Consider the following 27,177-nt stretch of genomic DNA (forward strand, 5'->3'; position numbering starts at 1 on the left):
ACTTTTTTCAGGTATTTAACTGAAGACTGATTCTTTAGTCACTGCTTTGAATGGAAAACTAGACTGAAATCAGTTTTGAAACTCTTGAAACCATTTAAGTATATCAATTCTTTTTTTTTTTCTTTTTCTGAGTGTCAGCTGTACAAAATATGTCTCATCATCAAGCATATATTTTATTCATAATTAACCCTTTCTTATATATTGAAGTACTTAAGTATGCATGAATGAAATATATTCATCCATAAAGCATGGTGATAAATTATTTTACAGATTTCTCTTCTGAAGCACAGTATCACAGAATCACAGAATTTCTAGGTTGGAAGAGACCTCAAGATCATCGAGTCCAACCTCTGACCTAACGCTAGCAGTCCCCACTAAACCATATCCCTAAGATTACCTCCCTCAGTATTACCTCCATGAGTACAAGAGAAGTCCCCAGAAATTACAGACCTGCTAGACCTGGAAAAATTATGGAGAAGATTATTCTGAGTGCCATAAGAAGCAACTTAAAGTATATTGCAATCATCAGGCCCAGCCAAAATGGGTTCATGAAAGGAAAGTCTCTCTCTAATTTGATATCCTTCTATGATAAGATCATCTGCTTAGTGGATGAAGGTAAAGGCACTGGATATAGATTTTCTGTACTTTTTTTCCAGCTACTCCAGCCAGTAAAACAGCTTCTTGAGGAGCCCAACGTGTCTGTATACTAATGCATGTAACATGGGGAATAAAAAAAAAAAAGAATTAGAGATGTACACATGCATGCAGGGCTATGACCTCATTTGCATGGCTCCTATGGGATTGAATGTTGGAATGGAAGGATACAGGCTCTTTAGGAAGGAAAGGCAGGGGACACAAGGAGGGTGCATCACCACATCAAAGGGCAGATGCAGCTCTGCATGGTGATGGGTGGGGAGCTGACTAAGGGCTTGTGGGTCAGGATTAAAGAGAGGCCAGGAACAGGGACATTGTGATGGGGATCGGCTGCAGACCACTTGATCATGAAGACCAAGTAGATGAGCCCTCTACGGACAGATAGAAGCAGCCTCACATTCACAAGCCCCAGTCTTCATGAGGGACTTCAACCACCACCATTGGAGGGAAAGCAGAGCAGGGCATAGGCAAGCCAGGTGGTTTTTGGAATGTGTTGATGATAACTTACTTTACCAAGAGAGAGTGGAGACAATGAGGACAGGTGCTTTGAGTGAGCTCAAGCTCATTCTCACCACCAAGGAGATGCTGGTGGGGAATGTGAAGCTCAAGGGCAGTCTTGGTTGCAGTAACCATGAAATGGTGCAGCTTAGGATCCTGAGGGCAGTGAGGAGGGCACACAGCAAGCTCGCTGTCCAGGACTTCAGGAGAGCAGACTTTGGACTCCTCAGGGATCTGCTTAGTAGATGACCCTGTGTTATGGGGTACTGTAGTAGAGAACCTTCTTTTTTGGGGGCAGAGTGGCTGGAAAGGGACCAGGGGTTTTGCTTGATAGCTAGCAGCAGTACCTCAGCTGTAGTGCTCCTCAAGGGTCAGTACTGGGACTGGTGCTGTTTAACATCTTTTTTGGTGACATGTCAGTGGGATCAAGTGCACCCCTCAGCAAGTTTTCCAAAGAGGCCAAGCCATGTGGTGCAGTTGACATGCTAGAGGGTGGGGATGCCATCCAGAGGGACCTGGAAAGGATTGAAAGGTGGGCCTGTGTGAACCTTATGAAGTTCATATATTTCAAAAAGTATTTTTTGAACCATGGAATATTTCTAACTAGCTCCACTTACATACAAGTGAGATTGTTTATAAAAACAATAAACACTTCTTAGATAATGAGTTATTTGCAGCTACTTTATATATATATATATACATTTGTATGCATATTTGTTATTTATAAAGGCAATTAACTAGGTGCATGAATTAGCTAAGAAAGCATTCTGGTTGTGTGGACTCCTTTATCTCTTCACTTTTGCTGTCTTTGCCTTTACTGAAAGAAAATTATACAATGTACCTTTTACATCCCTCTGCTGGAGCCCCAAAAGCTGCTGAATGGCCTGCCACAGAATCACAGAATCTATAGGATGGTTTGGATTGGAAGGGCCCTTAGAGCTCATATAGTACCAACTCCCCTTGACATGGGCAGACACCTTCTTCTAGACCTCCTTGCCCAAAGCCTCATCCAACCTGCATGGAGCATCCAAAAGCTTCTCTGGGTCTAAAGCCATTATCCGTTCTTCTATCACTACATTCCCTGATAAAGAGTCTCTCTCCAGCTTTCTTGTAGGTCCCATTTAGGTGTCAAAAGGATGCTATAAGGTCTGCCTAGAGTCCTTATTTCTACAGGCTGAGCAACCCCAACTCCCTCAGCATGTCATAAAGGAAGTGCTCCAGCCCTTTGATCATCTTTGTGGTTCTCACCTGGACCCATTCCAAAAGGTTCATGTCCTTTTTCTCTTGGGGGCCCTGGAGATGAACATGCTGCTCCAGGTGGGTTCTCATGAGAGCAGAGCAGAGGGGAGCAATTCCCTCCCTCGCCCTGCTGGCCACTCTGCTGTTGGTGCAGACCAGGGTATGGGTGGCTTTCTGGGCTGCAGGCACACATTGGGCTTCTCATCAACCACCACCCCCAGGTCCTTCTCCTCAGGGCTGCTCTGAATCCATTCTCCACTCAGCCTGTATTTGTGTTGGGGATTGGCCCAGCCCAGATGAAATACCTTGTGCTTGGTCTTGAACTTCAAGAGGTTTGCATGGGCCCACCTCTCAAGATCATAGCCCTGCAGGTGTGCATACATCTGTAACTTCTCCTGTTTATCCCCCATGGTATGTGAATTAGCATGCAGGCATTTAAGTTGGGCTCTGGATGGAGGTGACTTACCAGCTGGAGTGGCTGGAATTCCTCTGTGATGTTCTTCAGGTGCTCTCCTGCTGACCTGTGATCCTTCTCTGAGCTCTGGGCATCTGTTGCTGGCACTGGCATCAACCTGTGAGGAAGGAGTGGGATGGATTGAGGCTCCCTTTTCCCAGCAACTCTAGAGTAAAGCCCCCAGCAGATCAGCTTTCTCAAAGGATGTCCCGTGGTCTAAGTAGTCAGACCCTTGACTGTGACACCAGCCCACCATCTGTTGGTTTGCCATATCCTGCTGGCTCTTTCAAGCCCCTTCCCTTTGACTGGAAAGATTGGTGAAAAAATTACCTGAGCTCTGGCATCTCTTACCAGTACTCCGAGGGTTCTGTAGTCCTTGATATTCCTTAGATTGCTCCCGGCTGCTCTCACCCATGTAAAACTGCAGCAACGGATGAAACAACAGTCAGTGTACTGTACTAGGCTGGGTAGTCTCTAAGTGATATCCCTGATACAAACCCCTCATAAGCATCACACCTCTCTGCAGAGTGCATCAGGCTGGAATGTAAGTACCTCCATACCTCTCAGAAGAAGGCCACCTGCTGCTGTCACCTGTTGTCTTTTCTTGGTTGTTATATGGGAAGCAGACTGGGCTGCCTTACTAAGCTTCAGAGTCTCTCCTGGTCTTTCCCCTTCAGTCTGCAGACAGGTGAGGAGGTTCTGCCATAGCACATCAGGCTTCAGGGGAAGTCTCTTCCTCCTGCTGGTCCTTGCCTTTGTAAGCTTCCATTCTTCTGCATTATTGTCCTTGTTCCCTTCTGTGTGTGCCAGTTGGGGAGTTTTTGGCTGTTTGTCCATGGGCAGTGGGTCCCCTGTAAACTGTGCTTGAAACCAGCTAACTCATTCTCAGCCTCCTGATGTTAGCCTTCGCACCACACAGCCTTCTCAGCCACCTGCTGCAGGAGGTTCTCCACCCAGGCATGCTTTTTGCAGGCAGGTAGGCTGCCTGTCCCTGTCCCAGGATAAATGTTTAGGCTCTTCGTGCAGCCTGATGTCTGCAATGCAGCCTCTCCCTTCAGATCAAGGATGATAGACAGCACTTCAGCTGAAAAATGGGAACAAAGTGTCATTATTTACACACAGTAAATTTTTGAGTATCAACTGAATGATTTTTAGAGCTGTGTTATCTATAGGGCAGTGACCTTACTATTTTCAAATCAAACAATAATTTAAATCAGACAGCAAACATTATTTTGAAATTAGAAAACAATTTCTTCAGAACCAAACATTCACAACAAAGTGTCACAACAAAATGCCGTCAAGTTGAGGAAAAAAAATCCTTTGTACTCTTTCTAAAGAAAAGAATCTGGGAAAACAAACAAACGAAATATAATAATGGTAGAAGGTTTAATTACTTGCTTCATTTTTTTTTAATTTCACCGAGGAGATGTAGAAAATGTCCTATTCAGCACATAATCATACACTAAAAAAAGAAAAAAAAATGTTTCAGAAGCTAAACTGTCTATCTTAGTATGTAAAATACAGGACATCTTTAACATTCATTTCAGGAAAAGACCACAAACATCTCTCCATGTGATGATCTCAGAATATGTCTTTTAGCTGCCTTGCCTACAGGCACACCATAAATTTACCTGCTCAACTTTGACTAAGATGAAATAGTCCAAAAAATGGCCAAACTAGTTTGTTCCAACCAAACTAGGCTGTCAGGAGCTTGAATCAAATCTGGAGAAAATGTTTGTTCTGAGAAAAAATGGCAGGTAGATTACAAAGCAAATTATAGCTGTGAGTGAGGAGTCACCCAAATGGTTGTTAAGGTATCGCCGCAGATACAGCGGACACAATTTGAGAGGCACTGTAATATCAGCTTGGATGCAGAGCCTATATATCAAGTCTCACTCCCAAGAAGCAAGTGGAACAAAAATGGGGAAAGGCTGCCTTTGGTAAATTTTCTGTAATTGCCAGATATACCCTAGCTTTTAATCAAAATTGAAACAGATGTATAGTACTTTTCTCTATGTGCATCATCAAATTGCATAAATGAATGTACCCAAACAAATATTTGGGGATTAACATGAGTTAATTAAATTTCATATTTTATCACAAATTATGACAATCAGTAAAAATAAAGGGTTGTGTATAATGTCTAACTCAGAAAAACACAAAATTTATTTGTGCTCAAGTAAATGAGCTCAGGTAATTTTGGCCTGATCTCAAACACATGCTGAGTGCTGGCCAGCTCTGTACATACTCATCTCAGGTAAATTTCAGTTCCTAGTTGTTCTCATTTCTCTGCAGGTGAAAATTATATTTTCATATGCAATGGTGGATTTATGTTTTCTAGACATTTACAAGAGTTTAATTTTCATGCAGCATATTTTTTACATCTTTCTTTTTTACATTTATATTTTTTTCTGTGTTCTGAATCTTGAATTGAAATAAACTTGCAAGCGTACTTATACATTTTCTTTTGCCAAAACAATTAGAATTTGCTGGCTAGAACACATATTGTTAGGATAACTTTAAATATATGTAAAAATCCATTATAAACAAATATTTAAATCTAGTCTTGCATATAAACTTGTAAATTGATGTTTCTGGCATCTGTGATACCAGAAAATTTATCATCCATGAGGATTAAAAATAATTAAGAAAATTAATCAAGCGTTGAAAGATTCCCTTAATTATGAGTTTTAACGTATATTCCTGTGCTACAATCTGATTCCTTTGGGGAAAAAAAAAAAAAAAAAAAAAGTACATAACCTGGCACTTCAGAGACAGATCGAGTTTCATTACTGTCTAGTTTTGTCCTTCTGTGTCATTTTTTTTCCTCCTTTGATGGGAAGTGGAATGGACCATCTAAATATTTATGACTATGTGATCAGGCCTTCAGCTAACACTCCATTTACCCTTTAGCACTTAATCAGGATGGACATATTTAAAACATCTACTCTGAATCTTGGCCTTTCTGTAGTCAAAAGCTATTTTTCCAGAAATTTAAACAAGTTCATGACTTCATCCTTTGAGGCTAGCTGCTTTGGAAAATGTTCTTGTGTTATCTACTAGCTATTTCCTGGAAGTTAGGTGTTACCCAGCTCTTCAAATAATGCAGGTTTAGCAAGAATAGTGTAAAATACTCTCAAATGTAGTGCTAGCCAGACTTCTGTATGAATTCTCAAATAGTCCCTTATACCTCTTCATGAATTTCAGAGTTTGTTTGATTTTTATTTTATTTTTCTCAGACTGCCTAAGTATGGTTCACAATAAATTAGAAACAATCACTTTCAAGTAATTCAAATGCAGGTATACCTCTTCATATTTCTTTATACTTTCATATTAAGAACTACTGTCCTTTAACCCTTTCATTATATTTTACAAAGGTATTTCTGTAGAGGTAATCACGTTTTACATAAATTAAGGAGAGAAGAGCGAGCGAGAAATCTTATTTCCGATAAATTAATTACAAAATGTGACCAGTTGATATTGACAAATATTATCGAGTTTTATTATATTTTGCAATTCTAACTATGGAATATGACATACAGCAATGAACATAAGAAAATAGTTGGGACCTCATTTAAGTATATTGGTGAATTCAGTTTAGTTTAAGTTCTAGTTCAGATCTTCAGTCTAGACCAGAAAGAGGTCTTGCATCCTGGAAAAGATGAGCCTAAAAGAGAGAAGCTCAATTTACTGTTTCCATTGTGGGTGTATCAATGGGATTTGATAGGTGCAGGACTAAAAGCGCCATTTGGATGTTATATAATTTAACAAATTTATCATTAATAAAGATAGCAAATTCATAGTTCATTTCAAATTACTTCTATATAAACTGGGCAAGCTTTTCTTTCAGGGCTAGTTTTAAGTTTTTGTTGTTTGTACTGTTTTGTGGTTTGTTTGTTTGTTTGTTCCTATGGAATTTCACATCCATAATGAATTATTTTTGCATTGACTGCATAGCCATTTCGAATAAAACATACATATCATCATCTCTGCTTTGAAATGTTGGTGTCATTTCATTTAGTTTCTTAATGGGAAATTCAGGTGTACTGTCCGATGCTACATCAGCACAGTTCTAGATTTAAAAAAAAAACTCAAATCAGGGATTCAAAGTAGTGGGAGAAAAATCACGTGTTGGATTGAAACGGTGATATATGATGTATAAATCATGTAAAATCATGCAGGTGCCGGGATGGAAAACCATAATTTGTCATTCTTTTATAATTGGAAACAACACTAATCCAATGGCAAGACCTATTGATCGGTATAATAGAATTGTTGTCTAGCTCCATATAATCCGATGTTGCATTTCACTGATCCTAACCTTGTAAGAAAGGTCAACAGCTAAATTTTAGCTTAAACACTTACATGTAGCTCTTTTTGGAAAAGCAGATGTCAGTTTACATAGCACACTGTTGTCAGCTCAGATTCAGTACTTGTAAAACAGGCAATTATGGATACCTATAGATATAAATATATGACTCCCAATGAACAACTACAAACTGTAGATACAAAAAGGCTTTATGCAGCAGCATTTGACTTGTTTTGACCCACAGCACGAAAGAAGAGGAAAAGAAAGGAGAAAAGAGATTATTAATGTTCTCTGCCAATGTACAAAGTGTGGAGATTTGGGTATGTTAGGGAGAAATGTCCAGAAAAGTCAGAAAAAAAAACAAAGAAACACAAAGTGTGAGTTACTAGCTTGCCCAGTATACAAGATCAATAGGATAGACTATTTTCCATACAGTAAATCTTCCTGTATCTCTTGCAGTTGACTGCAAGATGCCAACTAGTGTCATGGGGAAGGAATTTACAAATTGAAGGCAAACTTGTAGACCCGATATCCAATTAACAAAGAGGAAAGTCTGTTTCATGCAAGGGATGCCCTGTACAAATTTAAGTGTAGATTTCTGTCTGCCAGTAGCTGAAGAGGCCAACCACTAATTAACAATGATCATTATGGACCTTCAGGTTTTTTGTTTGGTGACCAAGTTCAGATACGGTTTTGCTCAAGTGAAAAAGGATATTGCCTACAATGAAAATAGCATCTTCTCTGAACACCAGACCATGAGGAATATATGTAGGCATTTTTGTTAAATTTTGCAAATACAAAAGTATCTTGAATCCTAATTAAAATAAAGCTCTTAAAATAAGAAACATCATCATATTACTATGAAATAAAATTTTAATATTATTTACACTAACAAAAATATTATTTACAATATTTATGGCAATTTATAAGTGAATTACATATTCAAGGCATGCCTGGGAACTATTTAACATCTTCTCCCTGGAGCTTTCTATAAATAATTTTGTATAGTACTTTCTGGAAAAAAAAAATAAAAATCTGAAAAGACAGCTATTTACTCAGTCTTTTAATGAAGAGGTAAAATGAAATGAAGACTGATGGGAGCAAAAGAGATACATATAATATTACTTCTACATATGTAATATTTTCATTATAAATTTTGACATTCAATTTAGAAGAGTCACAAAAGAACAAACATTTATACTTCTTCTGGTCTCTATTTTTGGTCACTCTTTGCTTAAAAGCACACTGATAGCCCTAAAGAGGACAATTATTATTATTATGTGAAGACTGAAGTTCCTGAAGTCCACACTGGAGAAGCTTGTTCTGTTGTCCTTCTACAGGGCCACCAGATCTGCCACTTCTGAATTTACCTCTGAATAGGGACAGTGGGGAGGGAGATATACCTAGGCATCTTCCTGTAACAGCCCCATGATTGCAACACACAGTGAGACCCAGGAGGTGAGAAATGTTCTCAGGTCTTCAGGACAGGTGTTGACACAGCTGTTAATTGGACTGGGTGTTGAGAGACAGGTGAGGATATGTTCTTGGAAATAAGGCAAGAATGCAAAGGAACTCTTTCTGAAAGTGACTCACTCAGTAATTCAGCCAAGACAGTAGTCTAATGGAGTACTTTATTTCATTATTAATCTTACTATATGCTTTTTATTATTATTATTTGTTTAGTGCTGAAAAAAATATTAGTATGTAGTAATGGGTAGTTAAAATAATTCTTACAGATCCCACTTTTTTACTCTGATAAAATATTCAAAAAGTACTTCATTTGAAATAAAAAATGCAAAATGTTTTTGATTGTAGACACACACACCAGAAGTGTTCTGGTAACAGTCCTGGTAGGAAACCATTAGTACAACAGATAGTGAATACTTTGGCATTTAGAATCTTCAACACTCTGCTGAATTGCTGCTTGTATCGTTGATTGTGCCTCCGAAAATATTGAAGTTTTCCAAGCCTGACCATGCCCATATAGGGACCACTGTTCTGTCTTCCTAGTTCCTTCAAAGTCTTCCACTTTTTTTTGTTGGTTTATTTTCGTTGGTTGGTTGGTTCATTTTTTTTTTGTTGTTTTGTTTTGTTTTGTTTGTTTGTTTGTTTTGTTTTGTTTTGTTTTGGGTTGTTTCTGGGCTTGTTGTTGTTGTGGGGTTTTGTTCCTTTTGTTTTTGTTTTGTGGGAATGGCTCTTGTCAAAATAAACTCTGAATATCTTGTCAGATTACTTTTTTAAAGTTTTCATCTTACATTTAATTTCTCATAGAAATCATGGTTTACCCAGTTGTCTCAGCAGAACGCTGAGGAGAAAAACCTACAGAGACACAAAATTAGAAGCTGAAATGACGAACGTGTTTGAACTATAGCTTTCTGGTGTTTGCATTGTCCTGAAGTTTGTAGCTCCTGCTACATTTTTATGGCTCTATTTACAACGTAAGATTTAATGATTGCCTTGATTCTATTTCAGATTATCATGTGCTCAAAGTTAATAATGCAGTACTTAGGATTAGAAAGCATGATAAGAAAGTAATATATATATATGTGTGTATATATATATATTCTGGCAGGCCAAAATTCCATCACAATGGCCCTGAGCAGTAACACTGGTCACTAGCTAGCTGTCATAGCTTCCAAACCACAATTATGTCATTCTGAACAGAAGATCTCTAGCATCAGAGACTGGCAAGGAAACAGTGTTTGCAACTTGCTGGCTTATGCAGCAGGAAGTTACATGGATGGGTTCAGGCCTCAGTAGGAAACAGCTGTCTGCACAGGTGTGGCTATAGCAAGCCAGTTATTTAGCAGTGTCTGAGGCACCACAGGCCTCACACACACAGCAAGTGTGAACTATTATCAGGAATATGTAGACAAAGCTCAAGTTACTGTAAGCATTCTATAAGTGGATGGCAAGCACTAACTTTAACATTTGAGGTGATGCTCCAACTCTGTCTTTGGGTTTTGTTAACTCATGCACAAGACTGACTTGAAAGATGAGAGAAAAACAGTGGATATTGCCCACCTGGACTTCTGTAAGGTTTTTTGAAACTGGTTTGTGTAAGATCCTCATAGAGAAGATGGCGAATATGGGCTGGATGAGCAGACAGGTAGATTGAAAATAGGTTTTAGTGGTGTCCAGGGACAAGAGGCAATGGGCACAAACTGCAACACAGGAGGTTCTATCTGAACATCAGGAAACACTACTTTATTGTGCTGTGATGGAGAACTGGCACAGGTTACCTAGAAAGGTTGTGGAGATCTTCTTCCTTGGAGATCTTCAAAACCTATTTGGATGTGGTCCTAGACAACCTGCTTGGCATGGCCTTGCTTGGGCAGGGTGGGTTTTGATTCTGTGAAATTTCTACTGGCTTCAAAATCTTGGTTAAAAGGCATAAAGTAACAGTTTTTATCTATCTGTTCTCAAAGAAAACCTTATTTTTATCTTTCACAGTTTTAATAATGAGTCTTGATACAACAACGCTGTTTTGGTAGAGAGGTAGAATTCTTGTCTGACACTAAATGCAGTCTCACTTCAATGGCTTTCTTCTAAGCTTATGTCTATTCCATGACAAAATTACACACGAGCATAGCAAGGTACATTTGAATCATTTCTGTAACGAGCAATCAAATAAACTATGTCATACAGGCTGAATTTATAGGTGAAAAATACACAAGAGTCTGTCCTGTTTCATATTCTTTTTAAAGGCTTAATCAAAAAAAAAAATATATCATTGACTTCAAAATAGTTCTTACTGAAAGACAGCAGTAAAACTACTTCTAAAAGTAACCTGAAAAAAGAAATCTTCTAACTACTAACGTATGTTCTAAAGAAATGACTCACCACATCAGAACCGTCCATCCTCCTTATTTCATTTAAATGCCTGCATACTTCTACATACTAATGCAGTTGTAGTCTAGAAATATGAAGCATTTTTTAAAGGAGCCATAAATTTAGTGTGTATAAGTGAGAAACAATCTATTATTACATAGGCTATTTATTATTATGTTAGTTATTAGCATATTATGTTAAATTTCCTTCCTGTTTTCCTCTCCATCTTTCTTTATTACAGATGAAATTAATTACTCCCAATGAGTTAAAATTACTTAGCTATGTGAGTCAGAGTAATGACAGAATTTGAAATAAACCAAAAGATAACTCATTAGTAGATATAATGAATTATGAATCAAATTGTGCCCTCCTACGAAAAACAGCAATAAAATAATGAAGAGACAGACCCTACAATGAGACATCATACTGAAGAAATATTGAAAATATTATATTGCTAATCCTATTTCCTTGCTGCCTTGTTCCAGTTACAGCATATGGTAATGACAACTGACATTAACACAAGAGTGAAGGTCACTCAGTGCAACCAAATATATATAGTCTATTATTACATAGTATCTCTCCCCATGAACTTGGAAATATGTATCAACATACGCAGGGTTTATTCAGTCTACCTGGGTGTAGTTAAGCAAAGGAAAAATATAGAAGATGTTCAGGTTATAATTAAAAATAATAAAGATTGCCTTTAAATGGAAAAAGAACTTAATCTGCTGTAAAGGGTGACAGAGGAGGTGTACAGTCCTGGCTCAGTCTTTAGTATTCTTTGTGACCTTGTACAAAGTTACTTCATCTCACCTAATGTCAGACATCTATAATACAGACATCTACAGCTAAGCTAGTTATCTGGACTCCCTTTACAGTTGTCTGAGAGAAATAGGCACAATTTATTTGATCTATTTTAGACACTTATTTTAGGGTAAAATTAATTGTGCTCTAGAAATGACCCTTTTCTTTCCATCGACTGTATCAGATATATGTGTGCCTATAAAACAGTTACCTAAACATGAACTGATAAATCCCACTTTTCCATCTCTATTTCTTCTTAACCTTTTTTCATGGTTACCTATCCAGCTCCAGGATATCTGAAGCCTCTTCCAAGCTGTCATGGGGTCTTAAATCAGTCAAGAGAATACTATAACTGCATCTCTAAACAACCAAGGCCCTCTTTCACTTTTTAAATACCAGCATTGTTAACACGTTTAGAAATGTTTTCTCACTCACCCCATACTTACAGTTGGGGTAATTTTGTATTCTCTGGCCCATGAACCAGTAAGCAGTCTTGTGTCTTGGATTATTTTGTGAAGGAGGAGACTGACTTGATATCACATGTTGTTTGTCCATACAAACTCCTTACAGCTTTCATGGCTATATCACTAGTACTACCCAGAATTAACCTGAACAGTTGTACAACTCCTACAAAAATATTTAAATTCATCAGAATGCTACTCATATTTTATTTGTATATTTATTTATTCTTTTTAATCACAGGATCACCCTATGTTATTTTTACTTTACATATAATTTCTTTCTTATTAGGAAAATATAACCAGGAAAAAACTAGCCTTACTCTTGCTCTTTAAAACTATTTAAACAACAATAGCATACACTTAAGTCAAGCATGTGGCTTCATAGAATAAGACACCACTCAGAAGGTGAGAGAAATGTTAATGAGCAAATAACTTGGGGGGGGTGGGGGGAGGGGAAGAAACACTCCTGATTTGCTATTTGACTGTCAATGCTTTCTTTTATTACCTATCACCTCCTCTCACAAAGTGGCATTCAATAGGATAGATTAGAATAGAACAGAACAGAACATTTCCAATAGAACAGACCTTCAGAGATCACCCAGTCCAACTGCCTGACCACTTCAGGGCTGACCAGAAATCAAAGCATGGTACTGAGGGCACTGTCCAAACACCTCTTGGACAGGCTCGGGGCACCCAGCACCTTACTTGGAAGCCTGTTACGGTGTCTGGTCACCCTCAGGGTAAAGAAATTCTTCCTGATGCCCAGCCGGGCCCTCCCTTGGTGCAGCTCTGTGCCGTTCCCGTGTGCCCTGCCAGCAGCTCCCAGGGAGCAGGGGCTGGCACCTGCCTCTGTGCTTCCCTCCTCAGGGAGCTGCTGGAAGCAGCGAGGCCACCTCTGGGCCTCCTCTTCTCCAGGCTGGGAAAGTGCCCTCAGCCTCTTCTCACAGCACAGCCGTCCAGCCTTTGGGCCGTGCTTGTTGCCCTCCTCTGCATGCTTCCAGGGACCTGAACACCCTCTGTAGGTTAGGAGTCCACAGCTGCACACAGTACCACACACAACGGACTTTTATAAACCAAAGGCAATACTTTTTTTCCTACTTGTCTCCCATGCTTGTTCATGACTTAACACCTACGTCCTTGAAATGACTATACATTGGGAATAAACAGAGTACAACTTCTGTCCTCAGATGAACATGCGTTTTGTGCTGATAGAGTTAATAAATGTGACTCACATCTTCCTTATACCTCTTCAGCTCTGCAGAGAATGCTCAGGAAAAGCAGATGCCATCCTCTTTGCAGAAGTGGTTCTGCCAGGCACGGTGATATTTACTCTTCAAGATGAAAATAATGAAAAATTAATCCTGTTACTATTAGTGGCAAAAGGAAAAAAAATCACACACACACACGCAACAACAACAACAACGAAATTTAAAACAGATGGGTCCTGCTACTCTTAAAAAAAATGCACTTGTGTTTTGACAGAAGGAAGCCTACAGGCACTCGAAAATATCAGGCAGTGTCAGCCTGGGTTAGGATAAAGTGTTGTTTTCTCCCAGCATTTCTCTTTTCCCTTACCATGGCCCCTTCATCTGTGAAATGGGGACAATGATATAACCTTTTCCTGTAAATCTCTGGATACCTGTAATTAAAGATGACATACAAGAGGGAGAGATTATTCTCCTAGATGGATCAAAAGGTAATAGATACAATTACAAATATTTGTTAATTGTTTGCTTATATTTTTATCTATGTCTACAACACCAAATATCCATAAATATGGGACACAAGGCTTCCATGCCAGGGACTAAAAAGAAACCTATATCCAGCCTCTTTTAAATGCTAAAACAAGAAAGATTAGATAAATATAAATGAAGGGATGAAACAGGTGATATCTGCCATCTTCACTATTGAATAACCTTGTACAGATATTAGAGAAAAAGAGATTTAAAGAGAACTTGAATGAGACAAAGAAGTAACTCTTCAGAAATGTAGTGAGGGCATTTTCAAACATTATAGACAAACAAAAAAATACAAAGATACAAACAAACAAAAAGAGATGCTTATTTTTTTTTTTTGAATGTATTAAAAATAGGTGATAGAGCATGGCATTATAATCATAGAATGGCTTGTGTTGGAAGGGACCTTAAAGATCATCTAGTTCCAACCTCTAATGTGATCCATTGTAATAGTCATTTTCAATATAAGCAGAGAACTTAATACTAATTTCCTATGTGAATACAAAGCTGTACAGTTGTTCTACGCTAATGAAAAACAGAAAACAGGCAAACAGCAAAGTGCTAAGCAAACAGCTTTGAATTTCTGTGTTGATTTCCTTCTTTCAACGGTTTTAGGCCTTTCCATGAATGACAAGGTTCACCTACTTTTAATTATTTCTGACACTTTGTAAACTTGCATATGAATACAAATGTGATCCATTGAGTTGCTTTATAACAGCATAACATGAAATATTATTAGACTTTCTGTGCTTTTTTTTTTTCTGTTCAAAATTTGAACTTTGCATTATGAAGTCCTAAGAATATTTAGATGAGTTTTTAAAGCCAGAATTAAATAACTTATTAGAAAATGAAGTTTAATTTTAATTATGACAAGAAATATCTTTTGTGAGAAAATTGAGGAATAAGAAATGTTTCACTCAAACAAAGTGCTTGATCTCCTTTCTACACATTCTTTGTGGACAGTTTTTGAAAGTAAACAGGTGAAGCTGATTAGAGTATAGCTTGCTACATATATTTCCCTCTTGTGAAATTATTAATATTTTTATGAGGACTTTTGTAAAAGGTTAATCTTTTCGTCAAATATGCTTGTGATAGACATTCTCCAGCAAGACTAGCCCAGCCTAGGAGGATTGAATAAGATTTTACAAACTTACAGCCTCGTGTCATTCTTGAGGTCTTCCAAAGCAGCCACATCACATACAGTACAGGATTGGTCTTTGATTGCATGGCATTATTATTGGAGGCAATATTATTGGAGGCAATATTAATGGTATCTGGGCACACCATCCTCAGTGAGTTCAAGGATTTAGACTTCTTCCTTCTGAGGAAGGTATTTCTGAGATGGAAACAGAAGATAATTGTAGTTCAGTGAGGGAATTGTGCAATGCTGTAATGCAAATGCAAACTGTTCCTAAGAACAGGTTGAACAGGCTTGTTTTGTGATTATACAGAAAATGCACCAACTCTTATTTTAATAAAGTGTCATGCAGGAAAGCATAAGGGGACTTGTATCAAGATATATTTTATAACATTTTCCACCCACCAACACCTCTCATAAAGCATAGTTTGCAGTGTTGCTAAGGAAATTTAAGAGGAACTATCTGCACACAATAGCCTGCAAATGGTGATAATGAAAGATTCAATCTGCTCTGAAGGCAGGGGATAGAACGCCAACATCTGCTCTTATGTCTCTTTCCATTGTTAACATGTAAAATGCAAACCAGAAGGCTGAAAAATTTCTGTTGTGTTTAGTACAAATGACAAATACTATAAAGAAACAATAGTTCTTATTTTATTATCACATTGGAATCTGTTCGATTTGTGTTTATAAATGAGTATAGTTTATAAGTGAAAACAGACTGCAGGGATGTTTTCAGAAACAACTGAGCAGATGCTTAGTTACACTCCCATATAACAAAAAGAAATTCCTGTCCTAAAAAATGGGTTGTCTGAGACAGATTGAATAATCTTCATAATGTATTTGTTTTCTGATTAAGCAGGAATAAGCTGACAGTTTCCTGCATTTTCTTTCTTGCTACTTTTTTTTTTTTTTTTTTAACATCAACATTATTCTCCATAACAGTATGTTTTACAGGAAAGTTTCCATAAGCTCCATGTTTTTTAATGCATTAGGTAAAAAAAATTAAAAAATAAAAAGGAAAGTGAGTAAGGAAATATTTTCCTTTCATAGGGTATGACAAAAGCAATTTTTCACTTCAGAGTAAAATTACCTGTGGTTCTCTGTTAGCAAGCCTACTCACTGTGTAAAGTTATGAGAAAGTCTATCTGAATGCTCAGTCTAGTACTACTGTTTGATGTAGTAATTTGTTGTAAACTCCTCTTATCAAGTACTATGATGTAAAATTGAGGAGATAAAAGAAAGGAGGGAGGAAAGGAGGATGGGAAGGTAGAGAAGAGGGGAATGGGGCAGGGCAGGGCAGGGCAGGGCAGGGAAGGGAAGGGCAGGGAAGGGCAGGGAAGGGCAGGGGAAGGGCAGGGAAGGGCAGGGAAGGGAAGGGCAGGAAGGGCAGGGAAGGGAAGGGAAGGGAAGGGAAGGGAAGTGGAAGGGAAGGGAAGGGAAGGGAAGGGAAGGGAAGGGAAGGAGGAGGGAAGGGAAGGGAAGGGAAGGAAGGGAAGGGAAGGGAAGGAAGGGAAGGGAAGGGGAAGGGAAGGGAAGGGAAGGGAAGGAAGGGAAGGGAAGGGAAGGGGAAAGGGAAAGGGAAGGGAAGGGGAAGGAAGGAAGGGAAGGGAAGGGAAAGGGAAGGGAAGGGAAGGGAAGGAAGGGAAGGGAAGGGAAGGGAAGGGAAGGGAACTTCTATGTTGTAATATATATACAGTTCCCATGCACTGAAACCTTTGTTTTCTTTAAATAAACTATGTCATTTATTCAATAAAGAGGTAGAAACATGAACAGCAATGAAACATTTAAGCAAATAGTCATAACAGGTTTGTAGGAACTATTATTAAAAGTTGTAAAAATGGTTTTCATAAAATTATGCTACTGAACAGAGGATAAATAATACAAAAAAAAAAAAAAAAAAAAAAAGTTCTCATTTTAGAGAGCTTACAGTTAACTTCCACAGCAAAAAACTGCACTTAAAACCTGAGCATGTGATGGATCAGGAACAGCACTGTGGGTTTTCTCTCTGCATTTCTCTTCCATGGGTATTTTTAGCAATAAGGCTTCAGAAGAATGAAACTACCAAAATAAATCTCAGCCTGAGCAGATGAACTCCAGGGAAAGTATTTCTCCCCAGTCAATTTTGCACCTCCAGAGTGAATACTAAGTATTTTTAGTGGAAATTAATGAATTTTGCCATATTACCAACCCCTTCCTTTCCTTGGAGTCAGCACAGCAATTCAGTGTACTGTGCTTTCTGCTTCACTGACCCTCTGTGCCCTGTGTTTCAAATGCCGCTTGAGGCATGGTTTAAATTTTTGATGAGGAGTTAGTTCCTGGATCTCAGCAGCACTGACTTTAGGGTTAAGGCAGTAATAAAGGGTGTCCAGATGCAAGCATCTGCATTACACTCTGAAATTACTCATCCTTGACTAGCTGAAAATATCTGCAAGATTCAGAAATATTAATTGTTCAAGGAATGCGTACCATGAGCAAAAAGAAAATTCTTTGTATTATTGTATAGCTCTTTGTGTTATCAGAGGACACTTGTTTATAGTAAAATAAATAAATAAATAAATAAAAATAGATGAGAAATGAATTATTCAACAAAATTGGATATCATTCTACCTTAATCATAGCAAACTGGATGTAGTAGGGAACCATAAATGAAAAGTAAAAAGTTAATGCTATTGCACATCAGATATAAATGTGTTGGTAAAGAAGAGGGAATCATGTCATATGGCAATTAGGAGTGAAGCAGTTCCTTACAATCAAGCAGTAGGTGGAAGAAGTTACTTTAAGCAGTTAAAAGTAAACGGGGGATGAAAGAAGACAAACAAACAGAAGGAAAGTAGGTAGAAGAATACTGTCAGCAACAGCAAGTCAGAAGAGTAGATTTCCAGAGTTTTGGAAGTAATAGAGCTGTGACTGACATATATTTGGGACAGAAATCATTCTATCTGCCATGGACAAGAACTGGAAGAGATTTGGTGTTATCTTCTACATAGTTGTACTAGGATTCATAGAGTAACACTGCAACTAAAGAAAAGAACTACAGGAATGAATGTTTACCCAGAGACATTGTTTTTATCCTTTTGTCACCGTGAATCACACTGCAATGGTATTTTAGGTTGCTTTGGAACTCATTTCCGCTTAGTTTGCCATACCTGTCAGCCATACAAAGAGGTGTTGTAGTTTAACCCCAGCAGGCAGCCCAGCACACAGACACTTGATCATAATTCTCAGGTGGGATGGGGGAGAGAATCAGAAACATAAAAGTACAAGAACTCATGGGCTGAGATAAGGACAGTTTACCAGGTAAAGCTAAAACTGTGTACACAATTAACACAAAACAATAAATTTATTCACTGCTTCCCATCATAAGGCAGATGTTCAGCCACTTCCAGGAAAGCCAAATTCTATCAATCTGAATACTCTTCCCCCCTCCCCCCCCCTCCCAGACTCTCCCCCATTTTCTGTACCTCAGCTTTAATTGGCAAGCTTGATGTTATGGGACATCCCTTTGTCCAGCCGGGGTCAGCTGTCCTGGTTTTTGTCCTCTCCCACCTCCTGGTGGACCCCCAGACTCCTCGCTGGCAGAGCAGTGTAAAAGTTGAAAAAGCCTCTAATCAGTGTAAGCACTGCTCTGCAACAACCAAAACACTGGTGTGTTATCCATGCTATTTTAATCAAAACTCCAAAACACAGCATTGTGTGAGCACGTATGAGGAAAATTAAATCAATCCCAGCCAAAACCATGGCAAGAGGTTATCCTTCACATAGTGGTTCCCAGTGGCCATTTGGAGAAGCCTGGAAAACCACACAGTTGGATGGTTGTTTTGTTATTTGCTACTCTGTACAATATGTAGATGTTTAATGATGATGTTACACTACACATTCACCCATATAGGTAGGATATAACACAAGAAAAATGATCAAATACTTTAAAAACATGAAATAAATATACTTTTTCTTGAATTGTTCATGGCCTAGTAGTGAAGATAGCTTACTTAACCAAGACATGACTCTATTAAAGAAAAAAAAAAATCCAGATCAAGACATTTATTACAATAAATACATTTAGAACTGCTACACTATAGCAAATTATATAGGAATAGGTACATTTCACTGAACTCACATTCAATCTGTCCAAAAGCCTTATCTACATCTTTTCCTTTTGACCATTACACTTTTCCACAGCAAGGACATTAAATATGACTATTAACTGAAAACTCCTAAATTTGTCTTCATAAATGGATGCAAAAGTTTTGATAATTCTTGTATTGGGTTTATGTGGCAAGGTTTTGGTAGCAGAGGGCTACTGGGGCGGCCTCTGTGAGAAGAGTCCAGCAGCTTCCCCCATGTTAGACACGGCCTGCTCCAAAGGAACCCACCACTGCTCACAGCTGAGCCAATAAGCGATGTTTCTGCCTCTGTGAGAGCAGATTTAAGAAAGTAAACAAAAACTGCTGGTCAGTAGCAGCTGGAGAGTGAGGAGTGCAAAGCAGCCCTGCAGCCCCCAGATGGGTGCAGCAGGAGGGCAGCGGCCTGTGCAGGGAGAGGCCCCTGGTGGAGCAGGCTGTCCCCCTGCAGCCCATGGGTCCCACATGGAGCAGACCTCCACGCTGTAGCCCCCCCATGGGTGGAGGAGCCCCCGGTGGAGCAGGTGGATGTGGGCCTGGAGGAGGCTGCGGCCCATGGAGAGCCCCCGCAGGAGCAGGCCCCGGGCCGGAGCTGCAGCCCATGGAGAGGAGCCCCCGCAGGAGCCGGGGGTCTGGGGGGAGCTGCCGCCCACCCTTGGGGGACCTATGCTGGAGCAGTTTGCTGCTGGGGGATGGATGGACCCCGTGGGATGGAGTTGTGTGGGAGCAGTTCCTGAAGCCTCCACAGGATCAGTTCAGGAGGGACCCCACGGAGAGCAGGGGCAGAGAGAGACAGTAAAGGAGCGGGTGGAGACGAAACATTAGGGACTGACTGCAAGCCCCCAGTCCCCATACCCCTGTGCTGCTTGGGGGGAGGTGGAGGAAGAGGGTGGTTGGGGGGAGGATGGTTTATTTTGGTTTTAGTTTCTCACTGCTCTAGTCTTGTTAGTTGGCAATAAACTTGATTAATCTTCCTGTTCTGTTTGCCCATGAGGGTATTTGTTGAATGCCCTCCCTGTCCTTATCTCCTTTGGGCTTTTTCCATTGTATTTTCTTCCCTTTTTCATTGGAGGAGGGGGGAGTGAGAATGTGGTGAAATTCAGCATCTGGGAGAAAAAACAAACAAACAAACAAACAAAAACACCTCAGTTTTTAACTTTTCTCAGTCTTTTCCTATGTGTTAATGACTAGATCAAGTCGATTATCTATTTGAAATGTTCTGTCTCAGTGAAGTGTGGAAGTACAGTTTTCTTTATTATATTTTTCTCACCAAGGACACTCTAAAAAAAAAAACAGACACCTTTCTGACAGCCAAGATGCTGGCTTCATGCAAGCTTGATGACTCAACTATTCCTATACCCTCTTTCTGGATGTAATAAAAATAAAATGAATAACTAAATAAATAATTAAGCAGAAAAGAAAACAACAGAGCTCTCATTTTTTTTTTTTTTCTCCCACCCCCTCCTTGCCCAGCCCTAAAAACAGGAAGCATTTTATCATATACCCGAGTCTGAGAGCACCCACAACTCTGGGCTCAGTTCACTCCTTTTTAAAAAGCTGAAGGACTGCTACTGCTTGAACAAGGTTTACTAGAAGTGTGTAAGCCACCCTTTTTCTACTAGACACTACTGAAGTTATTTCTGCTAGAGCTCTTTGAATTGCTTAAATAAACACTTTACTGAGAACTCTAAGTCAGAGTTGAAACTCCCTCCCTAAAACAACTAACTTGTACAGGGAAGTTTTATTCAAGAAAATTAAAGATAGCACTAACATGAATATCTTACTCTGATTCGTATTTGGAAATGTTTATCATCGGACAGAAACTTTTTTCTTCCATCCCACTTCCACAGATGGAATACATTTTTTTTCTCCATTGCCATGTGGTGTGACAGACAGTACAATTAAAGATAAAAAACAAACGTCCTGGTGTTATTTAACAGATAACTCTGTCATAACAAACTGCATGTAAAAATGTATATTTCCCCTGCATTGCCAATAAGCAATTTTGGTCACAGGATTTTAGTCTCTGGACCTCTGACACATGGTTAGACTGAGATCCAATGGACATGAATACACATACTCACTGTGGTCTAGCAGTGCACAAATGTGACAACTATTGTTTGAAGAAGAGGGTAGGTGAGCAGACACTCTTCAGCTACAAATGTCACCTGCATAATTTTGCACAGATAGCATTTTTAGTGTTTTCACTGAAGCCAGATCAAATAAAATCAGTACTTTTCAGCCTTGTTTGATTTCCTTTCAGCTGCTTCCTTAGCCAAAAGCAAAATATGAATTTCAAAATTCTTCAGATTAAATGTCAGTAAAATAAGGCATCAGTTCTCTATCAATCTATAGACCAAAAAGTAATATTCACTAAATAATTTTTAAAATTAATTATGTGATTTTGTTAATCCAGGACCTCCCTCCAATGCTCAGAAAATGTATATTTCTTTAATACAGAAGTACATATATCTGAGTGCATTTTCTATCATCGTTTTTCCTATAATTTCTTGAATAATCTATATGGGAGCTATTAAAATAAAATTTAAAAAAAAAAAAAAAAGTTATTTGTTTTAAAGGCACTGGGGATCCTTCTTACATGGGGACTGCATATAGCATTAATTTCTTTTGGGTAGAAATACTAAGAGTGTTATTGGCCTTTGGCTTTCTCTTACAGGTATAGCACCACTAATGACCCAAGTCTGTCCCCTTCAGAAATTTCAGCAGAAATATAAAATGTGGAGAAGGGCACGAAAAGCTTCTTTCAGAGAATGGAGATGGTGAGAAATAAGCTTGTCAGTCACTCTTGTGGTTTCCCCCTTAACTGACATACATCTGCATTAATACATGTTTTTCCTAAGTGCTCGTAATCTATCCGGGGGGAGTTAAAGGCTGAAAGAAAATGCTTAAAAGGTAGGCTGCTGTCAATGACTGGAAACAGACTAGTTTATTGCCATATGAACACCAATCTATCACTCAGGGCATAGTTTCAGGGGATTACAAGTGCTACTGATATTTGTCAAAATGTGTTTCCTCTTTTTTACCTGCAGCTTTACTCTGTCTCTGTCCAAAATAATGATCGTGTTGATCCAAGCCTTTTGCTGTGATGAAATAGTGCTTGGCAGGTATGAGGCTACTGGGGAAAGTGCTGTACACTCAGCAGTGCTTTGGTGAAGTCTGCTCCCAAATAGGCTGCTACTGTAGTTGAAAACAGAACCATGACTAGGCCTTCTTTCTTTCCCACCCGTGCTTTTATGACAAAAGATAGAAAAGAGGTTTCACAGAGTTAGTGAGATGACAGTACACTTCTTGATGATTCCAACAGAAAAAGGTGACACGCTTTCATGTGCAAAACCACCAAGGTCTCTCATGCATATCCCCCTTTTCCTTGACTTGTGAATACAAGAAGGAAAGAAGCTGCCCTCCCCACTCCAAACAAACAAACAAACAAACAAACAAAACCTGTGAGGGAAAATAAACTGCAAAACTGAGTTCTGCTCATTGATGCCACTAAATAATTCTTTCTTATTTTTTTTTTTTTTTTTTTTATTCTCTTATTGCAGAAGGTTTACATAGAGTCTTCAGCTCTGAGGATGGTTGAGCAGGATGGGCTAGATGTAAAGAAAGGTAACAATACTGGATTAGGAATATCAGGAATACAAAAAGTTGTATATCTTAAAGTTGTATATCTTTCTTCTTCATCTTTCTTTTTTTTTTTTTTTTTCAATCTTTTATCTTTTTTTTTCACATATGAGTTCAGGATTTTAGTTCAGTTAATTTTGCTTTTTTGAATTATAATTTTAAAAGATTTATAGAGATAATAATTATAGAGATAATAAATGTTGGAAATCCTAGTAAGCATAATAGTAAAACACTATTTTAGCAATGCATGTTCCTCCATGATTAAGGCATAAAACAAAATAACAATCACAAAAAAAAAAAGATTTCAATACTCCTGGTTCTTTAATAACCACAGCTGGAATCATCAAATCCAAAGACTGGAAATTTTTACAAAAGTTGCCTGGTGGTTTCTGTTAAAAGAAAGTTAAATATGCAATTTAATACAGTTAAATTGTTACTGGAGACTGAAAAGACTGAAAAAAAGAAAAAAAAAAAAAAAAAAAAGAAAAAGAAAAGATACGTACATTCCTCTTTGATTTTGAAGAGTGGATATTTTAGTAGATGTGGTTAAAAGAAACAGTAATTCAGTTTAATCTTACTTTGGAAGTAACAATATAGATTTGTTTATCTGAACTGTGTCTCTTTCCTTAGTCAATAGAAAGAAATTGGCATATTCATTTGATCAACTTGTCAGCTTTAGAATGAAATTATATAAATTACAGAAACAGCCCTTTTTTATGTTTACATTTTTTTCTGCCTTAGATTCAGCTAGGCTCAGATGTCAAATGCAGACATCTAGCTTTGGTCAAATTGATCCAGTTTAAATAATATTCTTATATCAGTAAGTAAAATAGGTAGAGGGAGCAGCTTTGACACAATGTCACTTTTAATCCGTGTTCTGTAATTGATAGCATGCACTTTGTCATTGCTTGGTTTCATCCCAGTCAGCACCATCTGAGAAGACGCCTTACAGCATGTTGGAAGACAAAATACATGAGACAAAACTCCTTGCAGGCTGCAAATTATCACTGCTCATCACTGGTCTCCATCTGGACATTAAGCCTCTCTGCAACTCTTTAGATGTGTGTGGCCAACCAGCCAATTCCTTGTCCATTAAATAGTCCTTCCTTCAAAATATTATCTGTTCAATTTAGAGACAATATCTTCATTTTCATGTATAAAAATATCATCTAGTGAATGCAGTCCTAATTTAATCTCAAACCAGTTTAATAGGGAAAAAATACATTTGCATACTCAGCTACAGAAGACCAACCTGAAGGCCATCAGAACACTAAGACCAAGCTCTGTGTAATACTGGTGCAGCAGGCTGTAAGTTGGTCTTACATCAGAAACCATTCTTGATCCTGTTTTATTCAGCAGCATGGCCATAATTTTGGGTGGGTGAGAGCTAATTTTATTTATAGAGGCTCACATGATGTTGTGTTTTTGATTTTTATTGAAAGGACTGTTGATAACACACCTGTGTTTTAGGTGTTGCTGGGCAATGTTCACTCAGAGCCAAGCACTTTCCTGTCCTGTTTATCACTTTCTCCCGTTTCTCACTTTCTCCTGTTGCCCTGCCAGCAAGGAGTCTGGAGGTGCAATAAGAGCTATGAGTGAACACAGCCAGGCCAGCTGGCTCAAGGGGGACCAAAATGATACCCTATTCCATACTCTGCTATAAAAGCTGGGGTTAGAAAGGAGGAAGGAAGTAGGAGGGGATGTTCAGAGCGATGGCATTCGTCTTCCCGAGAAACGTGATGAGCCCTGCATTCCTGGAATTGACTGAGCATCTGCCTGCTGATGAGAAACAGTGAATGAATACTTTGTTTTGCTTTGCTTGTTTACACAGCTTTTGCTTTACCTAGTAAACTGCCTTTATCTCAGCCCATGAGTTCTCACACTTTTACCTTTCTGATTATGTCCCCCATCCCACTGGTAGGGAGAGAACAGGTGGTATTGCTAAGCTGCGTAACAGGGTTTAACCATGACAAGCATATAGCCTACAAAGCCTACGTAATTAATTTGAAAATCAGTCAGAAATCAGAAACAACAAATGCAGACATGGTAAGATGACTGATCTAAGAAAATGTATATAGCTAACTGTCATACTTACTAAATAAGTGATGTTTTCCCTGGTTGTTTACTCAAAAAGTTTGATCTGTCTCTATCATATTATTAGTAGCTACATGCAAAATACAAAACCTTGAGGGGTGAGAAGAAGAACCCATTGTGCTACAAGTGCTGCAAAAAGACATGGCATTTTCCTACTCTTTCATAATCCTTGAAAACTGAGGGTGGTAATTGACTTCTGCTGAATACAAGATGTCATTTTCAAGGAGACAAGAAAGTTTACATGGTTATAAAGTTTAGAAAGAAACCAGAAGTCAATTTTTTTCAAATTGTCAGCAGTGACCTCAGTGTTTGTATGCCACTAATGAATCACTGACCTTCTGCCAAGGCCATTTCCCATAGTTACAGCAAGAATCACAAGATAAAGATCCCAGGTTTCTTGCAAATTTGAGTGAGGACATGCAAGACTATGCTTGTGCTGTAAGAAGCTTAATATTATAAGAGGGGAGAGTAACATGTAACATGAATGGATGTACATAAAAGGAGACTGAAAAAAGTAATAAAATTAAGTATTTAGGCAGTACTAGCTGATAGGGATTCTGGAACTAACCTCAGCAGGGATTTGCAGACTTCTACTTAGCATTACAATTTTTCAGCAGGCATCCAGGACGTAGCTTTAGTAGTCAGTAGTCTTCCAGGTCAATCTCCTGCATCAAGCAGATCTGCTTTTATTTTAAAATCAATTTTATTTTATTTTTTTTTTAAAGGAATCATTCTACAAGCTGAAATTCTAATAAAAGAATGAGTTTGTACTACACAGAGAAAAGACAGCAAAATCCAAAACAATGGGCTGGCTTTAGAACTGGTGTACAAATGTCTGTCTGAAAAAGGATATCACCCAACTAGTGAACACCTATGTCTATAATTGGTTGTAGTTAGTTACTTATATACATTAAAACCTCACTTTAAAAAGCATATGTGTTTATAAACAAGCCAAATTCATTATGGTATTTTGTCGTGGTTCCGCTCGAGTGGGCAGCCGAGCTCCACCACAGCTGCTCTCTCACTCCCCCTCCTCAAAGAGGAATGGGGAGAAAATATGTGAAAAGGGCTCAAGGATTGAGATAAGGACGAGAAAATCACACAGTAATTATTGTAACAGGCAAAACAGACTCGGCATAAGGAGATAGTAAGATTTATTGCCTATTACTAACAAGCGAGAGAAGTGAGAAAACAAAGGAAAAAGCAAACCAAAAGCACCTTCCCCCCCATCCACCCTCTTCCACCTCCTCCCCCCGAGCGGCGCAGGGGAACGGGGGAATGGGGGTTATGGTCAGTCTACAGCACTTCTTCTCTGCCGCTCCTTCTCGGTCACTCTCATCCCCTGTGCTGTGGGGTCCCACCCACGGGATGCAGTCCTTGATGAACTGATCCGGCGTGGGCTTCCCACAGGCAGCAGCTCTTCCAGAACTGCTCCAGATATGGGTCCGTACCACGGGGTCCATCCCTCAGGAGAAAACTGCTCCAACCTGGCTCCCCTATAGGCAGCAGCTCCTGCCAGGTCACCTGCTCCTGCGTGGGCTCCTCTCCACGGGCTACAGGTCCGGCCCGGAATCTGCTCTGGCAGGGGTCTTCCACAGGCAGCAGCCTCCGTCGGTGCAGGGCCACCTGCTCCACTGTGGTCTCCTCCACGGGCTGCAGCGTGGAACCCTGCTCCACCGTGGTACTCCATGGGCTGCAGGGGGACATCCTGCTTCACCATGGTCCTCACCACAGGCCACAGGGGACTTCTGCTCCGGCGCCTGGAGCACCTCTCCCCCTCCCTCTACACTGACCTTGGCACCTGCAAGGCTGTTCTCTCACTCCTGGCTGCTGTCTGGCGCAGCGTTTTTTTCGCTGTCTTAAATATGCTCTCACAGAGGCGCAAACAACATCGCTTATTGGCTCAGATCTGGAAAACAATGGGGACCTTCCCAAACATGGGGCAGCTTCTAGATCTTTCTCACAGAAACCACCCCTATGGCTCCCTGCTACCAAAACCTTGCCACTTAAACCCACTACATATTTAAAATCTTGATGCTATGAAATCTGATTGTTTCCTGTGAAATTATTGACACTCTTGAAGTGAATGTACTGTAAAATAAATGGAAGTGTCCCCCATGTTGGCATAAAATTATGTTCAGCAAGAAGGAAAGGATATTTTAAGGAAAGATTTGCTGTCGAAAGAAAGAGAGA

The sequence above is a fragment of the Netta rufina genome (genome assembly GCF_964035555.1).
Source record: "Netta rufina genome assembly, chromosome: Z".
In the NCBI taxonomy this organism is placed as follows: Eukaryota; Metazoa; Chordata; class Aves; order Anseriformes; family Anatidae; genus Netta; species Netta rufina.